The following is a 9,789-nucleotide window of genomic DNA, read 5'->3' as shown; positions in this document are numbered from 1 at the left end:
TGCGTTCTAAGTCAAACTCGGGTTCCTTTGTAGGAGCCTTTAGAACCCACGTACTTTCTTCTAGTTGCTTCCCCTTATCATCTCCCATGGTCATATCGCTTCTAAGCATCATGTTTACATTTGGGTATTCTTCACGTGGCTCAGACCTCATCATTTTTATATTCTGAGTCGGAGGGGGCTAGAATACCCCTTTTTCACGCATCCTTGTGATCAATGAAGGATAATCTTCTGTCTCACGATCAAACTGAGCACAATACAAACATGATATCCTTGTCGGGTTGGTACAATTGCAGGCATAGTGTCCTGGCCCTCCGTAATTGTAACAAATTAGTTGTCCGCAACCCCTTCATAGTCCCATTCCACCTCGTCCTCGACCGCACCCCTGAAATCCAGTGCATGCTATCCTCGCATTTGGGTCGAGGGCTCATGTTTAAGTTTGTGCTCTATAGGTAGGGGTTCGATCCATCATTAGTTCATAACTGCGGCAAGTCCATTCATCATGGCCTACTGACCTGTAGGAATTATAAAACAATTGTTGGGATGTCTGCATATACTTCAGCAAAAAATGACAATTATTCGTAGTGTGTTTCCCTCCTATCTAATAGATCGCACACTATAAAGCGGGTGCCACACTCGGCCCTGCCTGTGCCTCCGATCTCAATGGCATCAACCCTCCTCCTGCCAAGTAGTTCATGAACATTGGATAGTGATCTTTGTCGTGGCCCTGGCCTTTTCATTTTATGCACCATACTTCCTCGCGTGCCTCTGGCTGAGGTGCCCTATCTTGTTTCAAACTCTACATTTCCAGACATAGATTCTGTAGCTGGGATTGGATCTATTGTACTCACAATCCAGCGTCTTGTATAGGGGTCTCATGTAATATCATTTCCATTTCTAATGCTTCAGCCTAGGAGGAAAGTTTCTGCTGTGATAACGCTGTCCTCAAGTGTGGTGTCAGAGATGCTATAAACCATGCGCGATGTTGTCCATCTGTCAACGTCATATTGGCTTGATGAATCACACTCTTCAACCTTTGATCCAGATCCCAAGGGGTCTCACCCAGAAGCATCGCGATCTCGTTAAACCTGATGATTGATTGTGTTTCTAACTTTGGATTGCTAAATTCCCTATTCAGCACGGCTTGGATTTCTATAATTCCTACATTTGGGTGGTCATTATAATGCTTGATATACCATGTCAACGCACGATCCTGCAACGCGCTTACCAGCATGGCTTTCTTAATATTATCATCCGTGGCACCTTGTGCTTCCCATACCATTCTTACCACGAACCAAAATTGGTCCAGATCTTCATTCCCTACTCCTCTAAACACTGGTAGTTTGATCGCGCTTGCCATACTGAACTGTGGGGGTGGCAGCGGTGGAGTGGGTGGAGATGGAGGTGAGGGGGGTGAAATGGGTGGCGGTGTGGGTGGAGGTGGTAAACGCGGAATTCGTTGCCTTATCAAACTAACCATGCTTCTCGGAGAAACCTTCATGAGCTTGTCCTCACTCTCCGTGAGGGTGAAATTAAGGGATTGTTTTCTAATTCTTCACTACTTCTGCTTTTGTAGATCTTCCCACTCCGAGTAGTTCCAAACATTAATTTATTCGCATAACCCGCTTTTCACACAATAACATCTTAATCCAAGTGTTCAAAGATTTAATATACTTACCTCGTGGTCCCTTGAGAAAATGTCATTCTGCCTCACTATAGCTAACGGTCGTGTCTACCATAAATGCAGTGATAAATCCTCCTATTATCCGGTCGAGCCAATGCTCCACAACTTGCACGATCTTATCTTCTGATGCTTCTAGTCTGTGCACTAATTTCAGAGTCCACACTATTGGTTTGTCGAGCCTACACCTTCCCTGGCTATCGGTAACTTCGCGATCCACTCATATAGCTCAAAAGGAAAGGACGTAAAGAAAATTTCATCCATTTCCATATAGAAGTAGCACTCCAACCACTGTTCCATAGATACTCGTGGAGTTTTGTTTTCCTGTGTCGTGGACTCGTGAATCTTCTTGTCCAACCACTCTTCAATTTCTTTCTTTGTTGGGTTCCAGTAGCACGACATAAAACATCCCTTATGAAGATCCCAGTCTCGGTAACAGAACCATTTGTTGGCTTGTTTGGGCCTGAACCAGGTTCGGAGGTGATTTAGCCAAACAAATCCCAAAACTATCAGCCCTTTCGGCAATAGTGCACGGTGCACGGACTAAGGTCTCACCCGAGGTAGTATGGGAGGGTGATGGAGCCAGGTTTCCACACCCTAGGGATGTCTTGATGAATTTTGGGAGGATCGCGGTTTGACCCTTCACACACATTGCTTTGCACATCTGCCTATCCCTTGTAACCATGAAGCTGCCTTCGCGCAACTCTATTTGTAACGCAAAGCAAGTATTACCCTGAATCCTTACACTCACTGCCTTATTATTATAGTACTTAACTTATCTATGTGATCCAATTATTCTTATTTATCATTCAACATTCATATAAGTGCGTGCAATCATCAAACAATGTAAATGCATAAAAGTAAGAGTAAACCCAGATACACAATGTTTAGAATCAACCTTTCTTTATTAATCTTCAATCTCGATTACAGACTCGACACTGCCTTGTGCACTCAGCTACAGGGGTCTGCGCACTTAGCTGCAGACTCTACTAGGCCTCTGCACACTCAGCTGTAGAGCCTTTTCCTACTCTACAACCCAAGACTTAGATCTACAACTCATAATTCTCCTATTGATTCTTCATTCTTTCTCGCTAATTCTCTATATTTACACTTAGAGCCTCGCTCTATTTATACACTCCCATGGTCCGCGAACCATGGGTATGACGACATGAATTTACATTACATTACAATATTTTAGGGCGGACAACCCTATGACTCATCCTATACTTCGTGCTCCGTGCCCACAATTCGTAGAGTCTTACAAAACCTTTGACCAAAACTTGGGCTTTGAGCCCCAAAACCATGCTGCGGGGGATTCGATGCCCAACATTTATTGTACCGAATTCTCTATTATAAGAAACAGTTCTTGTGAATGTAGTCCCACATTTGGATGAACCACGGAAAAATGTGTGTCTTCATGTGTTGATGTTCTTATTATCTATACTTTATTTTAGTAATGTGAATTTTATGGATGTTTATGATATGTTTAAGTGATGGATGTAATTTTGCTAAGTAATATATAAGTGCGAAGTAGTTCATGAATGTGAAGTAGTTTATAAGTGTTAAATCATAAGAAAATACCACATTACCACATCGTAGTATCCCTCGAGGTTGTAAAAACCTGGTTCTGCAACCTCCCATAGTCACTTCGGGTGAGAATGCGACTTGCTTGTAGGTCATTTTCGAAAGGGATAGTGATTGAGGGTTTTGTTGGTGCGCAGTAAAGAATTGAACCTGGGAAAGCCCATCCTAGGACAATATATACCATACAACTTCTCTGCCATTTAAGGTACATAGGAAAGGTCCACATGTAACATCATCATAACATACCTCAAGCATTTGTAGATGTAGGTAAAAGTTGTCCAAGTGGTCCTCCGCTTTCACTGCTTTGTCAGGTTCATGCTTCATGAAAAACTTCTCTAGGTTCCTTGACATCTTGTGTAAGACACCCAAAAATGCAAAGGGGCACTAAGTCATCCAATCTAGATATTTATCTACCATATATTTCTCTCTGTACTCCTCATCTTGATTAAGTCTTATGGATCTTCCTCTTCTTCTCTATGTCAAACTAGGAGCTAACTTGTCAAATGAATTATGCTTTTCCATTAAGGCTGATCATAGACATATACATGGAGGGAGAGACTCTTGGGCTTCATCTCCTAGAGTCTCTTCATATTCCTATTCTCCTTATTTTCTATTTATACTATTTTACTTATATTCACGCCATCCCAATGATTAGGTGTCAACATTCCCCCCCTTAATCTGAAGGAATGTTGGTGAATTCAAGCATCATTCTAAATCTTTCAAACTTTTATCTTCCAAGCGCTTTGGTGAAGATGTCTACAATCTACTCATTTGTGGAACAATGGAATAGATGGATTGTCTTGGCCTTAACATTATGTCGAATTAGATGGTATTTTTTATTGATGTGCTTCATTCGATCATGGAACTTTGGGTTCTTGGCCAACTTTATTGCAAAAGTGTTTTCAATCATGAGTGGAGTTGAATGCTTTTGTTTCACCTAAAAATATTCCATAATTTTCCTGAGTCACAAAATTTCCTTTGTTGCTTCAACTGCTACCACATATTCTGCCTCTATTGTCGAATCTATTGGAACTGATTGTTTACGTGACCTCCAAGAGACATCTCGTGATCCAAGACTCATAGCATAACCTAAAGTAGATACCTTAGGTTTTTTATCTCCATCAAAGTCTGAATCAAAGTATCTAAATAAAGCTGAAGTTGCCCACTTGTTTATACTTAAGTCCAAAGTCTCGAGTTCCCTTCAAGTACTTTAGAACTCTTTTTGCAAAGACCAATATCTGTCACAAGGCTTTGCATAAATCTAGAGATGATTCCAACAATAAATGAAATGTCTAGTCTCGTAGAAGTAAGGTAGTTGAGACTTCCTACAAGTTGTTTATACTTTGTTGCATCCTAAAATTCTTTTCCTTCAGTGTATGTGAGCTTTAAGTTTTGTTCCATTGGAGTAGTCAAATGATTTCACTTAGCCATGCCAAGCTTGTTCAATAGATCTCCAATGTACTTCTTCTAAGAGAGGAATATGAACTTCAGATGTTGAGTTACTTCAATACTAATATAGTAGTGAACATACCCCAAGTCTGTCATTTCAAAACCTTTGCTCAATTCCTTCTTTATAGATGCAATATAGCTCTCATTTTTCCCTGTCATCAAAATATCATTTACATAGGCCACAAGATATACAACTATTTTTCCAACTTTCTTGACAAACAAAGTTACATCATCAAGATCATAATGTTTGAAGTTGAGTGTCAGAAGGTGCTCAATTAACTTCTCGTACCAGGCTCACGATGCTTGCTTCAGGCCATACAAGGATTTATAATCTTGCATACTTTATGTTCTTGACCCTTCACAACAAATCCTTCTGGCTGGGACACAAAAACATTCTCTTTCAGATCTCCATTCAAGAAAGATTTTTTTACATCCATTTGATGGACTTTCCAACCGTTTTGAGCTTCCAAGGCAAAGAGTGTCTGGATGGTAGCCCATTTTGTTCTGGGGGAAAAAGAATCCTCTTAGTCGACCCCTTCCTTATGTGAAAATCCTTTTGTCACAAGCTTGGATATATGCTTGTCAAGTGAGCCATCAACTTTATACTTGTTCTTGTACACCCACTTGCAACCTATTGTTTTGGTTCCCAATGGAGGATCAACCAACTTCCAAGTGTCATTCTTTATCAAGGCATCATACTCTTTATGCATCGTTTTTTTCCATTCATCATGAAAAGAGGCTTATTTGAAGGAATTTGGTTCAAAATATGTAGACAAATTCAGTTCAAAATCGTAAGAAACATCCATATAAATAGGTGAATCAGAATCGTCTACATCACCTCCATTTTGTCTGGTTGAACTTCTTATTCCTATCTTTCTAACCTCATTAGGATGAACACTTTCAAGTGTCTTTATTAGCCATTTTGGAGGAGATTTTTGAGATAGATCAAGATTCTCAGTTGACTGACTTGGGGTTGAGTCAATATTTAGTCTCCCAAATTTGTCAATCAAATCACTCAAAGTGTCATCTTCATCAGTGGTTGGAGCTTCATGTAGGGGAGAAAGTATTTCAAAAGAAGATTCCATAGATTTATCCAGTATAGGAATTCCCCCTTCAAGATGTGGAATCTCATTATCAAATTATTGAAAAAACTTGACATGTCCAAATCTATCCAAGAGATCAAGCTGCCAATAAACAACATTGTAAACCTTGGAATATTCAAGAAAAATCACATCTCTAGACACTACAAACTTCTTATTAACTTCATCATAGAGATAGTATGCTTTGGAGGTATTTGGATACCCCAAGAAGATACAATTACGACTCCTTGCACCAAGTTTTTTTCTTTGTTCCTTAGGTATCAAGGCATAATAAGTGGAACCAAAGACCATGAGATGCTTTACCAAAGGAATGTAGTCATACCACATTTCATAAAGAGTATTGTTTCTAATAAAATTATATGGACACCTATTCTTTACATACACAACACACAGAACTAGATCAGCCCAAAAAATCAATTGTACATTCTTGAAAAACATCATGGAACGTACCATATTTAAGATTGTCCTATTCATTCTTCCAGCTACTCCATTCTATTGGGGATTATAAGGCACAATTGTTTGATGTTTGATCCCATGCTGGCAAAGATAGTTTTCAAATTCATTTGAAGTGTATTCTTTTCCATTATCAGTGTGAATATAGCCAATATGAGATTGTTTTCAATCCATGCATGAAAGTTATTGAATGTTTGAAAAGCATAAGATTTGTTCTTCAATAAATAAGCCCAACACATTTTGTTGTAGCCATCAATAAATGTCATCATATATTTATTTCCATTTTCAGAAGGAACAAGCATTGTGGCCAAGGAACAAGCATTGGGCCACATAAGTATGAATGAATAATTTCAAGTTTTCGATGTGCTCTAGAATGTGAATCATGAAAAGTTTGTTTGTTGTGATTTCCTAAGATACAAACATCGCATTGCTTAAGTTTCCTAGGAATTTTAGGTAAACCAGTAACACCACTTTTCTTCAACATATGAAGGTTGTCATAATTTAAGTTTCCAAATCTAGCATGCCATAAAAGACTTGGATGGAAATGTACCTTCATCATAATGAGAACTGTATGAGAAGTTTTGTGCGTGAGAAGAGGTACCTTGTAACTTCAAAAGTCTTTATTCTTCTATCCCTTTCATGAAAAGTGAGTGATCTCATGCTTTTATAACCTCAAACTTTCCATAAAACATATGAATGTAGTTTCCTTTCTAGCAGATGTGGACCATAGAAAACAAGTTTCTCCTCATCTCTAAGAGATATAGAACATCATGCAGAAGAAACTCTGGAAGACCAGGTTGTTTGAGCTTGATTGTGGAAAGCCCTGATGAATTGAGTTTTGAATTGTCTGCAAAGTATATTGCTCCATCAACATTGTCAATGAATTCTTAAAAAAAAATATCTTCTAAAATTCATGTGGAAAGTTTCCCCTAAATCAAGGAACCAATCATTTTTCCAAGAAGAATGTGAAGCATTATATAAGTCTTCAGTTACTCCAATATTGCAATGTGCCCCAACATAGTGAGTGGATTCATTTGCTTTACCTTTCCCTTTTCCATTGGTTTTACCTTTGGCTTCATTTATTTCCTTCTCAATTATGTCCCAAGGAAACTTACATGTGGATGCATCATGTCCATCTATATTGCAATGTATGCAATGAACACCAAAATTTTCTCCTCTGATTTGTTTGTCCCCTTGACTCTAACATTTTGTTTTCCTCTTCCTCTTCGGCCACCTCTTCCTCTAGAAGAACCTTGTGCAGAATTCTTCTCTCTATGTGTAAGACACTTAGATTCTTTAGAATACTAAAGAGTTTTCTTCTTCTGAAAATCCTTCTCTCTCTCAGCAACTTTCTTCTCAAGGGAGTCAAAGGTAATCTCCTTGAGGTTTCCACTTGCTTGCAATGAATCAAGATAATTTGAATAAGTGGGATATAGTGCCTTGACATAATCTATGAGAGAAATGTCTATTTGAACATCAGTGGATTTTATATCATGCATAATGGATCTTACTTCTGATGGTAAAGGAAGTGGGTCATCATTTTTCAATTCAAGATTGAAAAATTTAATCATCAATTGGACAACTTCAAGTTCAGAGTGTGAGTCATAAAATTACTTCAACTTTTGTAAGGCTTCAAAAGAATTTGAAAATGGTGAAATATGGTGAATTGCCTCTTCATTTATAGATGCTACAATCAAGGCATATGCCTTGCTGTTCTTATTTTCCCAAATTGAAATCTCCTTATTTGAGGTGGGCTTTGCAGGTTCATTATCTCCTTCTCCTACACAAACTCCTTTCCAAAACTCATTGAAAATGAGAGCATGTTTTATCTTCCTTGAACATTCAAGATATTTCTATTTTCCCAAGATAACTACTCCAACAATAGATATCAATGAATGCATTTTAAAATATGTGTACTGTGTAAAACAAATGTACTTCTTCTCACAAAAAATGCATTTTTGGTGGTAAATTTGTAAAAAATTACAATTTTGATATATATATATGTATATATATATCAGAGGTATTATTTAGGGGAGGGAGTATATAAGGGAGGGAATATATGGGGGAGGGAGTATATGAGGGGAGAAAAGTTATAAGTGGGAGGTATTATTTGACAAAGCATTGTTTGGGAGCGGTGGTATGGTGGTAATTCAAAATATTGGAATGCGAGCGGTTGTTTGGGAGCGAGAGTATGAGAAGTAATCATTCAAAAGACTCGAATGTGAGAGAAGCAATATGCGGAGGAAATACCACAATAGTCAATGTAACATATGACAACATTATATATCGAGAGAGAATGGTATGGGGAGGCAGTAAGGTGGGGTTATATACCATTCAATGAAGGTGGTATGGAGGGGTTATATACCATTCAACAAAGCCACAGCTATGCAGAGTTATATGAGTGGTCAACGTATGACCGGGAGTCAATGTTATATGACATATCAGAGATGTGTGATGTGAGAGCCACCATGGGTGGCAATAACGGAGTCGAGGGGTAATATAACCAACACCGGAGTTGAGGAGTTGAGGGGTGTACCATGTCAGACCACCAGCACCAATGAAAAAGAGCACCATGATGCCACAAAACTGAGCTATGGTGTGATGTCGTAGGGAGGAGGAGTAGTAATCCGTTCGACTCAACCAATGAAATAACACCAATAACACACAGTCAACAAAATGTAATACCACCTAACTCACATACAACATGTCATTCGCACAACATGGAGGATTCGATGTGTATGGAGGAGGCTCACCGCACCACAACACTTCTAGGCAACACCGACTTGATCCTCCAACAACACAATCATTGTAACACAATACCATTCAACATACAACACCATGTTCCAATGAATAATAGACTGCAAATTCTACGTAGGGATTTGACAGATTGCAGAGAAACAAAATGATAGAAGGGAGTTCCATGGAAGTTATAAGGGCAGAAAGGGAAGCCAAAAATTTATCTGGCTCTGATACCATGTCAGGCTAGGAGGTAACTCCTCAAAAGAATTTTGTTTTTCCATTAAGGTTGATGATAGATATATACATGGAGGGAGAGACTCTTTGGATTCATATCCTAGTGTCTCTTCATATTCCTATTCTCCTTATTTTCTATTTACACTATTTTACATATATTCACCCAACACCAATTATTAGGTGTCAACAATCCATAATTTAATGGATCTTCTTCTTCTCCTTCACCACCTAACTTTCGGAAATTATCGTCCGAGAGTATAATATTGCCCGTGTCACCTCTGTTAAAATATAAAGGTTGCTCTGGTTTCTCTGCACTTTTTGCTAGTTCTTCAAGGGTGGCAAGAACTAGATATTTGACTGTCGAAACCACTATCCTGATAGGAGTGGTTGTGTTCTTCTTTGGAAAACAAGGCCGATTGTGTACTCCAGGAATTAGTCCAATGGACTTTGCAAACTTATGGCTTAGATGCCTGATGGATCAAATGTGATTGTAACATATTTCATACGTTTGTTCAAGATCAAGCTGAGAAGCTCCACAAATTTCGAGAATAT

Source organism: Pinus tabuliformis, chromosome 1_2 (assembly GCF_031772625.1).
Source record: "Pinus tabuliformis cultivar Carrire ecotype Pingquan chromosome 1_2, CPIR1, whole genome shotgun sequence".
NCBI lineage: Eukaryota > Viridiplantae > Streptophyta > Pinopsida > Pinales > Pinaceae > Pinus > Pinus tabuliformis.
This window is presented reverse-complemented; position numbering follows the sequence as displayed.